Raw genomic sequence first — 20,095 nt, 5'->3', positions numbered from 1 at the left:
TTCAGCCCAAGCATATAGTAGGCCACAGCCAACAAACAGCTTTTGCCTTGTGTGATGTTTGATTGTCATTTACTACCAAAAGTGTCCAGTGGACAAGGATTCTGAGACTGAATTAGAGCTCAGCAATCAATCTGTGCTGCATTATCAGTGTCTATCTTAGAAACTGCATGGAAAGTGGCAACTCAGGATGGGCATATGGTGACACACATGAACTATCTTGACAATAGGTTCTCAAAATAAATAAATACAGGAAGACATTCCAAACATAGTACATATGAGTGAATTGTCTCTCACTTAGGGAACTGCACACTTTTTTCAGGTCATTTCTGTCTTGGAAGTTTATACCAAAAATAAGGCAAACAATACATAAGGAACTCATACAACTCAATAGCAGAGAGAGAGAGAGAGAGAGAGAGAAATCCAATTAAATAATTCAGGCAAAGACCTGAATGGACATGTTACCAAAGGAAGACACATAAATGGCCAACAGGTATATAAAAAGAGTAGCATTAATCATCAGGGAAATACAAATCAAAACCACAATGAGACATCACCCCCACAAATGTTAGAATGGCTATTATATAAAAGAAAAGAGGTTACAGGTGCTAGAGAAGATGTACAGAAAAGGAAACCCTTGTACAGTGTTGGTGGGAATGTAAATTGGTACAGTCATTATGGAAGACATGGAGGGCCCTCAAAAAAAAAAATAAAATACATGACATGTAGAATCTAAATAAAAACACTCATAGAAACAGAGAACAAATTGGTGATTGCAAGAGGAGAGGAGATGGAGGAATTGGCAAACATGTTGAGAACACAAAATTTCAAGTTGTAAGATAAATTCTGAGGCAATAATAGATAGTCTTGTGACTACAGTTAATAATACTATAGTGTATATTTGAATGTAACCAGGAGAGTAGATCTTCAAAGCTTGCATCCATGAAAAAGACTAATTTGTTGAGGTAAGGGACAGTAACTAAAATCATTGCAATATTCATTTATAATATATACAAATATCAAATTACTGTTGTATATTTAAATTTGTACAGTGTTCTCTTTTAAGCCAAGGAAGAATCCAAAAGTATAGGTCATACTGATCTGGATATCCATAGACACCTCAAATTCAGCCCATCTTAAACTGCATACATCATATTACCCCTAAATGCCAAACAATATTCAGTCAGATATCTAGGCTAGAATTGTAGAAAGCATCATATACTTTTCTTATCTTCTTACTTTTCTTCTCTTCTTTACCATGGCTTATCCCCTGAAATTGCTTGAAATTCTTTTGTTCTTACTTGTCAATCTTATGAAGACTGCCCTAGTTCAGTTTATTTTTGTAAACATTATTGTATCAGTAATAATAGCTTCCCAGTAGAAACCTGGCCTATAGTCTAGCTCACAAGGTCTACCAGGACCCATTTTCTCCAACTCTTTAGCTTCATCTCTCTCCTCTCTGCCTCCCAGGACTACCAATCTGTTTACAATTTTTCCACACCTTTGATCATGTTGGACACTTGTATCTAAAATGCCTGCCATAACTCTACCGGGCTTGGCTCTAGTATTTTAGATATAGTTCAGAGGTCATTTCTTACAAAGGTTCTTCTCTGACACCAATCTAGCCACCATGCTAGTCTAAGACTCGATAGTACCATATTGCTGCCTCTATCATTGCTTGTATGTTGTGATGCTGTCTTACTGATGTGAGGACAAGGACTTTCCCTTCTCCATGCTTGTTGTCAGAGCCTAGCAAGGTCAGGAAATGATATATAAATATTGGGTAGATAGATAGATCAATGATTAAATAAGAAAATCAGAGAAGATCTTTTTTTTTAGTATGCTGAATGTTTGTTGGATTTTTGTCTTATCTACACCACAAATTGGAAAAGAAAAATAAAACCCAAAAAGTTAAATTTAAAGTTATTGATGTTAATATTATGGGTTCAATAAATCAAGAATTTTCTACCTGAAACATTTAGGAAGGAAAGGGCGCATTAGATCATTATTGTCTTTTATTATTGGAAAAGCTCAGTATACACACGGAACCCAAACAACTACTTTTCTTAATCCCAAGAAGAGAATTCAAAAGGAAAAAATTCTTCTGCCTATTGTGTGTTTCATTTTTTAACTGCAAGTGAGTATTTGTAGTTGAATTACACAATCTGGAAACAAAAATCTGCAAATGCTAGATCCAAATTTTACTGACTCACTTTGAATTCTATAGCGGCCATATAATGACTGCTCAAATGAGCCTGAGAGAGATTTCATTTCTTTTCATCATTCCTTGTCTGCTTCAAAAAAGAAAGTGAAGTCACAGGAGAGGGCCCTCCTGCATGCATCAGCATCTCTGAGCATCACCCCAGTTACCAGTACCCACATGTTGTGTTTAAATTGCCCACAAGTCCTGCCCCTGAAAAGTCAGCACAAAGTTTTCTGTGATACTACTTGTTGACACTCCATAACTAATGAGACATGTCAAGTGAAAAAGCTCCCATAGGACAAGCTATTCTTCACCAAGTACTCATTGGCCATCAGCCTGAACACATGGAAGACCCATTGCCAAAAGGAGCAAGTATGACTTCCTTTGTCTTCTTTCTGTTCTTGTGTGGATTTGGGGTTGCTGCTGTAAAAGTGTGCCAGCCAAAACCAGTCCATCATCTATTTGAATGGGACTATCAACTATCATTTCTGCCCCCTGGGGGCAAAATTCTTGATTAAGAAATTAAACAGATGGTGTTTCATTTTGGCCCTACTGGTGATTTGCAAGTTAGGTTTATTTTTTTTTTAAAGATTTATTTATACAAGCACTGGGTACAGTCAGAAGCGCGGAAGGGTGAGGGAATTCACCAGAGACAGAGCGGAGAGCAGAACAGGAAGACTGACGAAATACACTGCTGAGGGGAGCAGCCAGTGGCAGGAGAAGTTTGTGCGCCATGTGGGACCCTTGCGGGTGGCCGGGGATCAAACCGGAGCTGCAGAGACTGAGGGCAGCTTCCCAACCCAGCGCTTCACCACTGCAACACCAGGGAGGCCCTGCAAGTTAGGTTTAAAGGACACTAGATTTCTGTTTATGTCAACTCCTCCTAGATTCCTGTTTATGTCAACAAACATGCACACACACACACACACACACCCCTCCCCTACTTCCTTCAATGTCTGTTGGCAGTAATTCAGTGTCTGTGCTCTCCAGGGACCCTGAGGGTAGAATGTGGCTAAAGATTCTCACACCCAGTGGAGGTTGGTATTTGGACAGAGGATCATCTGCTGATTTTTTTTTTTTTAAAGCACGAAAGATCATCCAGGAATTCGGAAGATGAAAATGTATTTCCTTAGGTTAGGATTTCTTCTTGGAACCATGACACTACATGGCACAGCCACCAGAGAAGAGCTCTCACTCTTTAAAGAAGAGCTAGATACAGAAAAGCTAAACCAGTTCTGCTGTGGATTCTTCTGGGTCGTCAGACTCAGTGAAGGATTTCAAGATGGCTGGGTGAAAACTAGATCTAAAAGTCATTGATGGGGTACCTTTTGGGGAGATCATTGCCTGAAACCAAAAGGCCAACTCTAAAATCCTGGAAAGAGACTCTCACCTCCAGGTTCGCACTCTATCTCAGAATCTACCCACTATTCACTGGGCTTACTACAAGGCTAATGTGGGAGAGGATGACTTGGTAGGTGACTTTGAGAAGCTTAATTCCCTGAAGGTTCCTGTGCCAGAGGATAAAAGCATTGTCCAACCGGATGCTGAAGAAAAATATATTAAAAGTTGCACTGCCTTTTTGAATCTCTCAGAGACCAGGATTGAGGATTAGCAGAAAGAGCAGGAAAGGTAAAGGACACAATTCCATTTCATTGTGTACATTGTGAAGCCCCATTGAGGACTTCAATAAAATCTTCCCAGAAAGCAAATTAGGTAAGATGAAATATCACTATTGGCCTCATAAGCTGATTGAGAATTTATAAACTTGAATGTGGGAAAAAGCTCTGTTATCATATTGTAAACTCTGGACACTAAAAATAATTATATAGTGGATTAAAAAAAAAACCCTAGAGCTAGGGAGTTCACTAATGCAGAGAACTTCAAAATAGATCCTTTTAAATTTATTCATATACATAAATAGCTGCCAATGATATACATAAATATATATCAATAGGTAGATAGAGATAACGTACACAATTTGCCTAGGAATTCAGAAAATAAGCTATAACTTAAGGGTCACAGCAAAACAGAAGTGTAAGAAGGAAGATGGAAAATTTTGTTCAAAATTAGCAGTGGTTGGTCAGACAAAGACAACCTAGCCAGACTTTTCACAGCTGGAGCAAAGAGGAGCTTGTAAACCACCCGGCATTTTGAACCCGATTGAAAAAACCTGCATAGTTTTTAAGCCCGAGCATGGAATGATTCCATGCCTGCTTTCCATATGCTGTTGCTGTGTTGAGGAAACCTTTGTCACACTTAGCAGCAGGTTTCCCATGTGTTTGTACTGTGCTCTCTGACAGAGCTTGTCTGCATGTCAGCACAGACATGGTTGGAAGCCATAAGGGTTGAATGTGGAATCCAGCCAGGAAGGCAAGGGAACCCAGGGAGTCAGGCAGTGGGGGGCCCATGACTCTCTCTCCTCCAGCTGCTGGCTGTGACCACCTGTGGACACTGACTTTTGCAATAACAAACACTGTGCAGACCTGGCTTTGGGTTTTGAAGCAATACTTGAAAATGTGGGACTACTTGTGACAGCCAGTTGGAGTCTAGTCCTTTTCAGCTGACAGTGTTAGCTGAAGTGATTGGAATCTGAAAGCAGTATTTTGTGCACCAGGAGGTGAACTGTTCTAGCAACAAGAACAGTCAATAAATAACTAATCACCATTAAATTCATAGATTCTCATTGTTATGAAAAAATAATTCCTCCACCATAAAACCCTCTCCGTATTCTTTGGATACTGGCGAAATCTTTTTCTACCAACTCCAGAATGTGTACATGAATTGCATAATTTGCTCTCCCTTCCAGTTAAAAACAGAAGACTGCTCTCAGGTCTTCAATTGGCAGACAAGTAGACAATATTCACAAGTAAACATTCACAGCTATGGGGACATCCATTACGTCATCTTAATTCCCAAAGATGAGTTGTCATCTAACAAGAGAGGAACTTCATACTCTCATTTCCTTGGGGTGGGGCTGACAGGGAAGGCTTGGAATAAAATACCATCATAACATGATCAGGCATAGCTGTTCTGCTCTTAATAAGATTTAAAGAGAGACAGTTTTGACCCCATGTGTTATCTGAAGACTTGAAAGGAATCTTTAATAATTAGAATACTCATTACTTGCCCCCCTCCTGAAATTTCCATTTTAATTTTCACTTGCCTTTTGTGTTAGAGGGAAAAAAAAATAAAAAGTGGCAGACAGATCAGAAAACACTCTCTTCATAAGAAAGCCCTGTCACAATAATGGCACCCGCTTAAACACAGTTACCTTGACCTCCAAATATGCAATATCATTAAATCTATTCAGATTTGTATCCAAAAAATTGTCCTTCAGAAATTAACTAAGTTACCTTGAGCCTCTCCACCTCACTGCCTCTTATCGTCAACTGCAGAGAGTGAATTTCATCTCATCAGGTGGGTCAGATAGGCTCACATAGCTGAACCCCTCATTGTGCTCCTGTTGTCTATAGTTTGGTGTCTTCAAGGTAGAAGGTTGAAATTTACAAATGAATAATTTTCACCAGATGAGGCATGAAATGTCCACATTTTAAGTAAATTGAAGTTCCCATCACCACCCATGAAGTGGGTGAGTAACTATCAATACATTATGCATTTTACCAAGTTAGTAAAGTAGATGTGATCCCCATTGTGGAGAGTATGGGGTTATGTGTGAAGACTGAGAGACTGATATCAGAATGGCGTAGGGAGTTTCATATGCAGCAATGATTTATAACACCCATGATGTCAAGGACAAAGTCCTCCAAACCCCTCAACTTGTCTGAATTCACTAATGAACACAGAAACCCCCATTAGTATCTGACATGGTTTTCCAGTTCCTGTAGACCAGTTTCTTCCCAATTCTCCACATATCACAACCATGCTCATCTTGCTGTCCATAAGCTGTTGTTTCCATTCCTCTGGTGTCAGAGATACCCTTTGAAGGTTTCTGGTATGGGGAGAATCACCAGTGTGGGAAGCAGTACCTCATTCACCCCTCACCAAGCTAATTTATTTTTAATTTTAATAAAGTTGAGTACAGAAAAGTACATATCACATAAGCAGTTATGTAAATTATCACAGAAAGCATGCATGAGTAAGCCTCTTTGAGATCAATAAACAGATCATCAGCACTGCACACAGACCCTTTTTCATCCCCATCCAGTTAGTTCTCATTTCAAAGTTACCCATTTCTTGAACACAACAGATTAGCTTTGTAGATTTTGAACTTTATATCAATGGAATCTTCAGTATAATTTCTGTCACATCTGGCTTATTTTCCTCACTATTACATTTGTGAGACACAGTCATGTTCTTGTTTATAGCTGTAATTTGCTTTCATTGCTGCATAATGCGACACTGTATGACTATATTAACATTTATTCATTTGACTACTGAGAAGTTTGGGTGGTTTCAGTTTGAGGCTAATACAATAATTCTGCTATGTATATTCTTCTGTGTGTCTTTGGTAGATGCATGCATATCTTTTCAGGGTATTGTAGCACTGTTGGTTACCCCACACACATCCTCTTGAAGTTGACTGTTTTCTTGCACCTATTATTTATTTCAACTGGCCTCTCCCATGACTTTAGATTTGAATTACTCTCTGGCTACCAAAATCCTTCTGCCTACACAATATACAAGCCAGAAGTGCCAGGGAATCATCAACTGTGGGATAAATAAATATGGGATCAACATTGGATGGGATAACCCTAAGGTGCTTGTAATATGCTGGCTCCCAATATGTCTCAATATAAAGCTCCTGCTGACCCCATTACTAAGTTTCTTCATTATACATGTCTTATTGGTTTCTTCTCCATCCCTGCCTAACGCACCCACTCCCCTAATTTTCCTGGGGGTCATCTTTCAAGTTAACAACTTGCATTTAAGCTCATCACAGGGGCTTCTTTTATGTGAATCCAAAATATAACAATTTTCTCCTCTATTTACTTTTCCTTAATAATTATCCTAGAGATTGCAAGATTAAGTTTTAGCTTATTAAAGTATAATGTAAATTAACACATATACAGCATCTCAGAGAACTCAAAGATCTTAGAACATTTTAAATCCACATACATTTGGGCATTTAACTCCAAAAGGGAAGATGATCTAACTTTAGAGTTTTTAAGTATTTTTAAAATATACTTCAAACTACAGGTTATGCTATATTTATTTTATGTAGCCAATGTTCATTTTGATTTACCCATATGTTTATTCTTTGGATTGTTCTTTATTGCTTTATTTTCAAACTTTTGGCTAGGATCATTTTCCTTCTACTTAAAGAAGAGTATTATTTCTTTTGATGTGGGTCCTTGAGCAATAAATTCTGGTCTTGTTAATCTGATATGATATTATCCCTACTCTACATTTTTTGGAATATATTTCACTCACTATAGAATTCTAAGTTATCAGTAATTTTCCCCCCAGCATATTTAAGCTGCCAATCATGGTCTTCTGTCATCCATTATTTCTGTTATAGTCTTCATTCTTTGAAGGTAAATTTTTATTCTTTTGGCTGCTTTTAAGATCTTTTTGTGTTTAATTTTCTACTGTTTAACTATGATGTGCTTAGGCATGGGAGTCTTGTATTTACCCTGCTTTGCATTTGAAGTAATTCTTAGATCTTTTATCTTGAACTCAGTAACTTTTGAAAAAATCTTCGCAATGTCTCTTCAAATATTGATCATTCTCTTTTCCCTAACTCCCTGGATTCCAATGAAATCAGTATTAACCCTTTTAACAATATACCATATATCTTTCATGCTCTTTCCATATTACTTTTTTTCCCATACTTTAGTTTGATTTTTCTTTTTACTTTTAAGTTCTGCCTAATATTCTGTAAACATATATATTAAGTTCTTAAATTTAGTGTTTTTTAAATTTAGAATTTCCGCTTGCCACTATTTTATAATTTTCACATCTCTACTGAAATTTTCCATTTTGTTAATTCCCTGAACATAGTAGTAACAATTATCTGAATTTGCTAAATGGATTATGTAGATTTCTGATATGTAAATTTCTGAAGACACTGGTTCTCGATTTATTTTTTGGTTAATTCTTCTATTTTTGAATGCCTAGTTTGGGGAGTTTGTCTTGGTTTGGTATGATTTTTGACTTTTTTTCTAACATCAATCATTGCCTTGAGGCTGTAACTGATGTTATATTCCTCCAGAGAGGTTTTACTATTCCTTTTGGCAGTCAATTAGAGTAGAAGCAGATCTTTATCTTATCTGAAATTGGGGTGAATGACATGGAGTTTCAGTCTCTGTTAGGGCTGGTTTATTTATTTCCAGGTTGTTCTAACTCCTAGAACATAACCCTTTTAGGGTGCCTGTCAAAAGACTCAAGTGTATATGAGGACATTTCTCCATGGCTCATGCTTTATTTCCATGTTCCCTCTGTCCCATGAGGGAAGCCCTACTCAGCAACAACTTAAGAATTTGCATGTTGGGATAAAGCAGTGCCAAATGCTGTATTTGCATGTCTCAGTTTTTCCTTTCTCTAGGACCTCAACTCTTCACTTCCTTAGGAGATAGCCTATGCCTTAAACAATAGCTTTTAAGCCCAGATTTTCCAAAAGTGTTGCTTATTCATCAAAGGGTTGGTCTAATTCAATCTGGTCTGCCAGAGCCCAAGCAGCTTTTTTCTACCCAAGCTAAAGCCAAGCTCAGTCTTACCTCTTCTAAGGTACATTTTCTGTTTTCATTCTGGTATCGTGGTTTCCTATCATCTGTGAACTTTAATGGCATTTTCAGTTTTACTTCATGAATTTTAGTACATAATTTCATTCTCTTTTATTTACCTCTGTTAGTTTCAAGAGTTATAGATTACTATAATAACATACAATTTGGTGTATATGTGTTGTATACACACACCACATACAGATAGTAAATAATATATGCATTATAATAAGATTGTTATAATGATATAATGCCTAAAATTGAAGCATTATAAATTGTTTTCTCAACATACTTCTAAATTTTCCAAGAGTCAAGAATCTAGAACTTATGTTTATTTACATTCACTGGTAGAGAATTTGGAGAGCAAAAAATGTAGAAGTAGGCACACTACTATTCCTATTTACCAGAAAGACAGAATAATTAAATATAGTTTGCATCCATCCCAGTGCCTGCCTATGGTATCTATACAATAAATAAAATCTCTTCATCTCTCTTCTTTCTTTCAAAGAGAATATATTGTAGTTTCCACCTCTCTTAGAGATAGCAGGAAAAAAATAAGAAGTTATAGTCATTTTCACTTTAAACCATACATAGGTTAGGGCCTCCCCTAGTGGCGCAGCAGTTGAGCGCTGCAGCGCCAGTTTGATCCCCAGCCACCGGCAAGTGTCCCCCCCCCCAAAAAAAAAAAACATACATAGGTTAGATGCAATGACAAGAATAATGAATAGTATCAAACAGGCCCCCTATGTAGAGAATGATCAACAAGCATTTCCTTTCCAGTCCAGTTTAAGGAACTATACCATTTTAGGTAAATCACAGGGGAGGCAACCTAGGTTGGTATTTAAACACATAGTCTTTAAATCAGACAGGTTTGTCTTCATATCCAATAAGGATAACAGTACTATCTTATTGTGTTTTGGGGAGAATTTAATGAGTTGATTTCTGTGAATGTTTAGAACAGGATGTTACATTATATACAGTCATTTTATATTAGATAAAGAGTTTTCATTGCCCTCCACCCCGGTACCTTTCAATAAACATCTCTCTGTAGAACTTAATGTCCAACTGATATTTAATTTCATGTAACTATTTAATAGTGGCTAGATATGGAACAATAAGCTGAATAATTTTCTTTGGAAAGCTTGTACTGACTTCAACACAATTCACAGCAAGACATGAACATAGAATCCCAATGAAGGAAAAAGTCCCAATTTCTATGTTTCTTTTTTCCTACCCATTTACAGATCACTTTGAAAAATACTTCTCCATACCTCTGAGTCCCCAGGGTAGTCTCCCAAGGGCTCCTGAGAAGTGTGCAGATCCACATTACCAGTCTATAAAGCTCAAAGCTTTACAACTGCTGGTGTTCACCATAGAATAGGTGACAATTGTGCCAAAAGGGCTACATTTCCATGTTCTTGAAGTTCTGAGTTGCAAGGTGCCAAAGGAATCAGAATCCCTAAGGTCATCATTGGCTAGGGGCATTCTATACTCTAGCAGAAATGAAAAGGATGCCCTTCTCTTTCTCCCTGTCCCTCTCTTTCCTGGGCACCAAGGTCAGACTTCAGTTGCCTTCCGCATCCACTTCCTCAGAGAGCAATTCAACCCCTTACAAAAGTCCCTCTTCAGACAGAGTTCCATAGACCAGCTTTCTCTCACAAACTAAACCAGCATCAGGTTGAGGAGAATTATCTACATCTATCTGAATTTGGTGGCAACTATATCTTAGCAATATGGAAGAAGCACAAGGAAAGGGCTAAAAAGAAAGCTGATATTTATCAAACACTTCCTCATTCCTAGTCCTCCCTCACTAGAGAGAATCCAAAAAGAAACTTTGGGTGTAGCCAAGCAACAAATAACCTGGTATTAAAAAAAAAAAAAAAAAAAAAAAAAAAACCCTTGGGGCCCCACCCCCTGGTGGCGCAGGTGGTTGAACGCAGAGCTGTGAAGCTGTCCTCAGCCTCTGCAGCACCGGTTCAATCCTGGCCGGCCTGTGAGGGTCCCACATGGGTTGGCAGACCTCTCCTGCCTTGCCCGCTGCTCCCCTCAGCAGTGTGTTTCAGTCTGTCTGCCTGTTCTGTTCCCCCCTCTGTCTCTGGTGAATCCTCTTACCCTCCCACGCATCTGGCCTGTACCCCAGTTCTTGTATAAACGAATAAATAAATCTTTAAAAAAAAAAAAAAACCCTTGGGCCTCCTGGGTGGCGCAGCGGTTAAGCGCTGGGTTGTGAAGCTGCCCACAGCCTCTGCAGCACCTGTTGGATCCCCGGCCACCTGGTGAGGGTCCCACATGGCGCACAGACCTCTCCTGCTGCCCGCTGCTCCCCTCAGCAGTGTACTTCATCCGTCTGCCTGTTCTGCTCCCCACTCTGGCTCTAGTGAATTCTCTCACCCTCCCGCACTTCTGACTGTACCCAGTGCTTGCATAAATAAATAAATAAATAAATCTTTTAAAAAAATAAAAAATAAAAAAAAAAAACCCTTGCAAGATGTCAGCCAACATCTCACAATCTTAACCCAACTGGTTTAAGCTTAACCTGCCACCTCTGGACCTTTCAAAGCACCAATGACCAAACACCCTTTATGTGGAAAAAGAGGAAAAGGAGCTTGGGCTCAGTAAGGTAGTTTCCTGCCAGAAGGAGCAGAGGGTGAGTGTGGCATCATACTTTCACCAAACATAGATGAATGGTCTGAGGAGAATATTTGGAGAAATTCTTTATGAAGTTAGAGAGTCTGACAAAAACAAATAATTAAACTTTTTTCTCTCTTTCTCTCAGCCCCTAGGCTGGGCTTCCTTTTATTTGATTCTTATAATCAACCTGGTCCCCAGTATGATATCAATAACAAAATGTTTTAGATCCACCATCATATAAGAGCAAAGTATTTTAGAAACATTTTCATACCTTAGGGCATCACTTTAAGACAAGATAAACATGAGAAACAAGAGTTTCTATTAAATAAAGAAATGAAAACATTTAAAAGTTTTCAATTGGATTTCTTAAATAACACTATCTCTATATTTTTCTTTATTATTTTTTCATGCATGAACGTTAAACCTTTCAGCAAGATTGACACTTGCTAAGGAGCTCGCCATGCTGTCACTGTTTGCCTGTGCCTTACAAATTGGCTCAGTAGCTCTTCTGATAGCAAGGGAATTAGGAAAATCTGGGATAGGGGTTGTTGAGGTATTTGAATGTCTTTGTCTGTATGGGTGGTATCCCAGAGTATTTTGTTAGGGTTTACCCTATAAAAGCACATTTGGGAGCTGCAGCAATCCACTGAAATCATCAGGAAGCCATTTAGTGTTCTACTGCATAAGTTATTGTATCCAGTCCCACACCCGGTAGTAGCTGCAAATATTTTTGTAGCATAGGATAATTTTGTTGTAGAACAGAAAAGAAGGAGAAATAAGAGGAACTTTCAAAAGGACACAGTGAAACTGGACTTCTCATGTGTGCACTGAGTCATGGCTATGCTGTACAAAGAACTGATTTTTTTTTAAAGGTTGATTTTTTTATTTATACAAGCATTGGGTGCAGTTAGAGGCGCAGGAGGGTGAAAGAATTCACCAGAGCCAGAGTGGGGAGCAGAACAGGCAGACGAAGTACACTGCTGAGGGGAGCAGCGGGCGGCAGGAGAGTTCTGCGTGCCTGATTTTCTTTTATGATAGAAGAACAAAGAATGAACAAGAAAAGATGGACATTTATGAAAAAATGATAATAAAATTAAAAAGACATAGCAGATTCAAATACACTTTAAAATACATGTAAAATCATGACATCGCTGCACAAAGAACTTACTTTGTTTTCTGGTTCTTGTCTAAGTACTTCTCTTCCAAGTCGTTTTGTCCATTCATAAATTTGGGGGGAACTTTTCAGGGGTCAAACTTACAGGAAGTGTGAAATCAGAGAGTGTAAATGCTAGTATACAACTATACTAGAAAATGATAACATATCACTTTGCAAAGAGCTGGTTTCTTATTTTGTGAATGGAGAAATGAAGTCAGATGAGCAATTAATAATAACAAAATAGCTTAAATGTATTAAATAAACTCTGTTAAAAGGAGTTGATTGATCATCAATGGCGAAATGAAACAAAACTAGCTAGTTTTTTCTCTTGTACAGTAAAATCGCTTTATGGACAATTGGTTATACAAAGAAAATGTTTATGGTGAAAGTATCTAGAACCATCCAGCCTAGTCAAAGCAGAGACTATATTGTTCACTTTAAGACACTGTATCAAAAAATACTATGTCATTTTTAGCAAATATATCAGGTATATTGTCATTAAAAAGTCTACATGAAAGAATACATCAATATGTTTTCAACATATATGATAAAAACTGGATATCCAATTATCAACCTTATGTTCAAATTATACATTTACTCCCCCCACCCCCACCAACACACACACACAAATTGCTTATATGACAGTCTCTATATAGACAGTCTCTGTAAGGATGCATGAGAAACAGCAGAAGTTACTTACTTGGACCCATATATGCTTTGGAAGCCTCAAAACATATACTATGTAGATGTGATTAGGGAGTAGGATCAAAACGGGTGGGAAGAGCACAAGGGACTACGGTAATAATACATGGGTAAATTGGTGGTGAGAATTTCACAGGGACTATAACTGAGATGAGAAAGCATACATTGTAAAAAAAAAAAAATGAACTATGTAAAAAGTATATAAAATTAAAAAAATAAATATTGTCAAACATTTTTTAATTGAGTTATGCCAGTTGACTTAAAATAATAAACCTTGTACAAGTATCTAACTATGAAGATGAGGCAGAATTGGCCCTGCGGTGGGTGGGGATTGAGCAAAGGAGTAGAAGGTTGAGGCCCAGTGGAGGGAATGCCTCTCAATAAGATATCCAACAGAAGGCTGACTCTTTACAGAGCCCTTCAGTCATCAGAGATTGTCCTGGTCCTAGTCCCCAGCTAGCAGAAGATTCAGATACTCCAATATAGAAAATAAAACACAACGTGATAGGCAGTAAAGGGACAAAAGTGCAGCATGGTATGTTCTCATACAACTAGCTAAATATACCAATATGCTCATTTGCTGCAAAATAAATTCATCTTTTACCCTGTGGATATCAAAGTTATTTTTGACCTAAATGTTTCTTTTCTCATGCCATGACAAAGCACTGACAACCCCCTTGTCTGCCTGAAACTCCATAGATGGTCTTGGGGGTTTCAGTCTAAGAACATCTTAGAAAGCATCAGTATTTTACTCCGAAAGGCCAAAGTTTGATTTCTAATTCTGATACTTTCTTTATGGGCAACTTCGAGCAAATATCCTAATAAAAGAACATTAGTTTCCTAATCTGAAAAATGGAAATGAAAGTCTTTGTATTACAGTCTTTGCTATAAGTGGGGGGAGGGAAGGCCTGAGGGGCATCATGCTGCGATGCTGGCCAGTAGAAAGAGCCCAAGGAATGGGGGTTGCTACCAGCCTGGTCATTATTAATAATAAGAGTGATGAAGGATGGGGAAGACCCTGATAAATAATTGAGAATGATCTTTAACTTACCACAAAAGGAAAAGATAGCTCATAAAGAATAAATATAAACCAGAACAAATAGTTAAATATCTGTGATACTATGAGCATAAATATTCCTCCTTTGGTTTATGGAGCTCATGATTATCTCTGTCAGCCAGGATATTCAGAAAAATGTACTATATTAAAGAGAAGGTCTATTCTATGGAAATCAATCAATAAACTAAACAATCCAGAAATGACAGCAGCCTGATAATCATTTTATTTGATCTGTTTATCTATTTGTCTCTCTGCCACCTGTCACAGCTGTATCTGAGGGTAGGCTCAGGGGATTTTCCTTGTGAAGTTGAGGCTTGGGTTTAGAAGGAACAGCCAGGCTGGGCTTAGGCACTGATGGGTAGCACAGGTGTCTGCTTGCAGCTCAGTCTTGATATTGCCTGAAACTGACCACAGAAGATAGTTTCAAGCAAAGCACAAGGCCTAAGACAGGACTAGACCTTTCACTGTAGATCAGTATCTTCCTTATTAAGAAATAGACAAAAATAAAATATTGAGAACAATGGGGCTCTCTTAGGTTGGCAGGAGGGGGACTGTATCCAGGGACACTATACTTGGTGGGAGCCATGCCTGTGTCTATGGCAGAAGAGGCAAGTGTTTAGTCTTCAGGCCATGGGTAGGGACATAAAGTTAATGGTGCACCAGCCTGCCGGGGAACTCAGGCCAATGGAGGTTGCTACCAATGACAACCTGCAATGAGACTGACCAGGTTTTCACATGGCAGTCCTTTGCACAGGAAGAATATATTTGTCTTAATGTGCCTAGATTGTTGCGGAATGGGAGAGGGGAGAAGACAGAGTCTGCCCTGCTGGAAGAGTGACCACCTCACTTTAGAAGCCGAAGCCTACTCTATCTTTTCTGGCCAGTCACACCAATTCACTCATGGGAAGGGAAGATGTGGTGACACCTAAATTAAGTCAATAAAATCAAAACTTCTAGCTACAGCCTATAAGAGCCAAATGACATGACCCCAGACCCACCTCTCCCGCCTCATCGCATACCAATTCCCACTTTGCTCTCTCCCCATTTGCCACCCTTTCTGTAAAACCAAATCCTGCCTCAGAATATTGACTTTGTTTGTTGCTGCCTCATTCACTCATCTTTCAGTTTTGGTTCAGTGTCACCAGCTAAGAAAATACTCCAGGCCACAACAGCTATTCATACCCTAATGCCTTTTATCATGTTTTGAGCCATTTTCTCTCACATTTCTGACATCAAATGTGGGATGTGTTTTTTTTTTTTCCCCAAACCAATCTTTATTTTCCAACTCTCCAGACACTGTGTGTCTTACAATTCAATTCAATTCTGACACTAACTTCCCAGAGATAGAGTAGAACCCACAGTTTAAGAATTCAATCCTGCAAGACTGCTTGCCAACTTTGGATGTCAATTACAAATCCTAAGCCTCCCAGGGACTACCACAGCTCCCTCTTCAGCCCCTTAATTTGCTAGAGTAGTTTACAGAATCTAGTAAAGTGATATATTTTTTTTCACTGCTTTGTTGTAAAGGAATACCCAAATGAAGGAGACACAATGACTAAATTCATGAGCTTCTGTGGCCCTCCAGGGGTATCACCCTACCAAGACATTGATGAATTCAATAACCCAGTCCCCTCTGAACCCTTTTTATTACTTTTGTAAAAGCCTCATAACATAGACATTATTATTATTGTCCATTTGTGAAAAACTCTCCTCCCCAGAGATGGAAGGCTGGAATTAAAAGTTCCAGCTCTCTAATCATGCCTTGGTCTCTCTCTAGCAACCAGTCCCCATCCTGACCTGATCTAGGATCCACTCATCACCTAAGCAGCCTATAAAAAAAAAAACTCATATCATTCCAGAGATTCCAAGGGTTTTAGGCGCTCTGTATGAGGAAAAAGAACAAATACCAAATATATACTTATTGCTATGTTGCAATATCACACATGCGCTGTACATTTTTGTTGCAAGTCAGACACAATTACCAAGTAAAAAGGAAATGAGGTAAATAGACCTTTAGTGTAAGGTTTTTTCTTTATCTGTTGAGGAGTGGGGCTGTATTTATTGCTTTTTGCCTCCCCTGTGATCACTTGGTTTCCCTAGAGAAACTTCTTACATACAGCTTAAGAACAGCCTGGCAGCTCTTTCAGGTGTAATCCTCTATTATATTGAATAACATGGGAAATCTGAGGGAGTGGCAGGAGCAGAGAGTGGAAGCATTCCACTATCCATGGTTAAGCCTCAGTTTTTCAGTGGGCACATGCCCCTGAGTGCTTCTCAGAATTTCCCCAACACAAGACAAGAAGACAAGAGGAGGCTGCTATTGTATATTTTCCTTGCCCCATGTTGTTTAGGTTCTGATAAAATAGTTTTCCTTGCAGTCAGACCTTTGTTACAGAGAACAAAACTCTTAATGTATTTCTTTTTTTTATATATTAGCATTTTATTTTATTTTTATATTATTTTTTTCTCAATGTATTTCAAAATAATTACTTTCTCCCCATCCCTGTCAGACACACAAAGGGATTTTTCTCTGTTATTCACCCTAACAATCTGAGATTCATCCACATTTTATCACATTACCCTGTTTCATTGTCTTCATGGCACTTATCACCCTCTAGAATCTTATCATATATGTATTTATGTGTGTGTGACAGCTGTATTCCATTTGAATATAGGTTTCAAGAGGACAGAACCTTGTCCTTTTTGTTCACTACCATATGTTCCTTTCCTAAAATAGTATATGACACACAGTACGTCCTCAAAATATTTGCTGAATGGATATTTGAAACCTGATTCCCTGAGGTTTTAGTGATAAAAGCACTATCTTAATGTTTATTCGACCTGAGAAGCAACATTTTCTTTCCCTACCAATGAAAATAATGGCTCCTTGGCTTGCCTTCTGATCCCAGCCTTCTGCCTCTAACCCCCGGTCACTCCTCTTCCTCCATAGACAGACAGACAGACACACACACACACACACACACACAATCACAGCCCCTCCTAACCCTGAGTGGCAAGATTTCCTGCGAGCTTCCAAAGTTACACTTCTTGTATCTCATCTGCTACCAGTCACATAGGATCAGTGCTCTCATCTAATCTAGGAAAAGCATTCAGGAAAATAGAAGAGTATGACTGTATTGCAATGAGGTGATCATTAATTTAGCACTTTCTTGTCCCATTTATTCCCAGTCTTGTGGATAAGATGAGTAACACTTTAAACAAATTGGATCATGCAGCTGGGAAGATGAGAGAGTTAGCATCAGCAATAATGAATATTCCTGCATTTTATAGAACAATTATTGATTGTGTAGAAGAGTTTAGTGCCCAAGGTAAGTCTACCATTAAATAGCCAGTTAAAAATTCTACAAGATTCATTATTGCTCTTTAAAAATATATTATGAAAGAAATGAGGTTGCATTTTCTATGTTGTAAAATGAAAGGTCTAAACATAGTATAATCTGTAGACTATACTTCAGTAAAGCTATGCTGTGATTAAAAAGAAGATGAATATGGGCCTCCCCTGGTGGCTCAACAGTTTAGCGCTGGGCTGCGAGGCTGCCCACAGTCTCTGAAGTGCCAGTTTGTTACCCAGCCGCTGGTGAGGGTCTCACCAAAAAAAAAAAAAAAAAAAAAAAGGGAAGAAGAAGATGATTATCATAGAAGAAAGTATTAGCTAAGGTGAAATGAGAAAAAGGCAAGCTAGTTTAAAAATTTAGTAATGTGTTTAACAATCTACTATCTTACTAATATTTAGCCATCAAACAAAATTGAGTTTTTAAACCTCTGCAATTTGAACAGTGATTATACATGCATAGACATCTCCCTGTCCTAACACCTCTATTTGGCTCCGCAGCTTCTGGGTCCTCTCTGGACATGATCTTGTATTCTTTAACTGATCCTCATTTGTCTCACTCCCCCAGGCTACCATGCTCACAATGGCCATGAGCCCAACCCCAAAGACAGCAGAACTCCAACTGCCTGCACTGCCTTACCTCTGTACTCTTCTATGGTAATCAGAGGACACAATTGTGTAGCTCAAATTACACACTCTCTGAGCTCCAGGTTGTGTAACATGTATCAAGTTCACTTGGCCCGTAAGTTGTTTTTCTAATGCTCTAAGAGAACATGGTCCTGGTTTGTGTTTCTTTGTATCCATCTTGCAAATATTGCTGAAAAGAAATTGGATCTTGGTGGTGGCAGTGATGTGAAAACATACATCTGAATCATATACAGTATCATACATACCAGTGTTACCTCAATAAAAAATAATACAAAACAAAAAAAGTTGGCTAATACAATACAAAATATATATGGTAATATGTTTTATAATAAGCAGGAACAGTGATACAACTGTAATCCATTCCTCTCTGGGTCATGTCTAAAGTCCATCTGTACTCCTATCAAACCTTAAGAATGACCCCAAATATATCATCTTACTCAGTAGTATGGCTGTAATAATTGTTGTTGCATGTCCATGGAAAACCTGCTACCTGTAAATCACTGTACATACATTAACTCTCCTCAAAATGCCTCCTTGAATTGGGATGAGGTTTTTTTTTTTAAATAATCGGTTTACCAATAAGAATATAGGCCCAAGGAGATAAGCAGGTTGTTCAACTTCACTCAGCCATCTCATAACAGGAAAAGAATTAAAAATCAGGTATATAGGAGCTCCTATGTCAACTCCTCTTAAATGCTCCACACCTCCCTATTCTGTGTAAAAGAGATCTCCATTTACCGAAAAAAATAGTTCTAAACATGGGAATCCAAGTTATAAATTAAGGAAGCAAATAACATCCTTTCTTTGTATGAGCATCAAAGTTAAGGTTTAAGAGCTGTTCCTCGGAGATGCCAAAAGAATAATATTTAGGAGAACAGCTAAGGATACCAGGGTCATGTTCTAGAATGTAGCTATGTAATTTTTTATTTTTCATTTTGGCCTAGCGTAGTGGATCCCTACTGGGTTTTTTTGTACTTCAGATACATTTTCAAATATTTTTGTTGCTTGACTGAGGAAGAATGTGCTGCTTAGTAGTATCCAATAAAGGCCAATAATGCTGCTACCCAATGCACAGGACATCTCCCCACCAACAAATAATTATCTACCCCAAAATCTCAATAGTGCTAAATTAAGAAACTTATGACAAAGTGAGAAGAAAAATTTTAACCATCCCCTACTGCTCTTGTGGATGGCACTCTGCATATTGAAGGGACCACAGACTTCTTTCTGCTTCAGATAATGTCAACTTGTGGTTTGGGGTCTGAAAATAGATGGTTAAAGTAGGCTTTAAGGCCGTGACTGACAACTGTGTATCCTTGACAATGGGTTCTGGCATGTCTCTTAAAAGACTACTCCTGGGATCCCAAAACCATGTTCAATATCTGTTATCCCCCGCGGGAATCTATAAGACAGTTGGTCTTACAAGCTAAAGTTCTCTTTTTTCAGTACTATCACTCCTAATTCTCCCTTTCCATTCCTTCATGTCCCACTTCTCTCCATTCTGTGCTTATCAGTCTGATTAAACTCTCTACAGCCCTGTCTGAAACAGTCTGAAACTCTTTATGGCCACCCTTCTGCCTTTGTCTTCCATCATGCATCCTGCTCAGCACTTGCCAGTCTTCAGCCCATATCAGGATCAGTTCAGCACTCCCCTCATTTAGGAAGAGAG

General features: G+C 38.4%; 1 protein-coding gene and 1 pseudogene across 1 annotated transcript in view; one reads left to right on the top strand and one right to left on the bottom strand.

The window, feature by feature from the left end:
* Positions 1 to 20,095, bottom strand: part of THSD7B (thrombospondin type 1 domain containing 7B) — a 1,502,545-nt gene that overhangs the window by 867,207 nt on the left and 615,243 nt on the right. The gene's annotated exons all lie outside the window — the stretch shown is intronic.
* LOC119254739 (ATP synthase subunit d, mitochondrial-like) lies at positions 3,483 to 3,963 on the top strand (annotated as a pseudogene).

Source organism: Talpa occidentalis, unplaced genomic scaffold, assembly GCF_014898055.3.
Source record: "Talpa occidentalis isolate TD23 unplaced genomic scaffold, MPIMG_talOcc4v2.1 talOcc4.3, whole genome shotgun sequence".
Lineage (NCBI taxonomy): Eukaryota > Metazoa > Chordata > Mammalia > Eulipotyphla > Talpidae > Talpa > Talpa occidentalis.
This window is presented reverse-complemented; position numbering and strand designations above follow the sequence as displayed.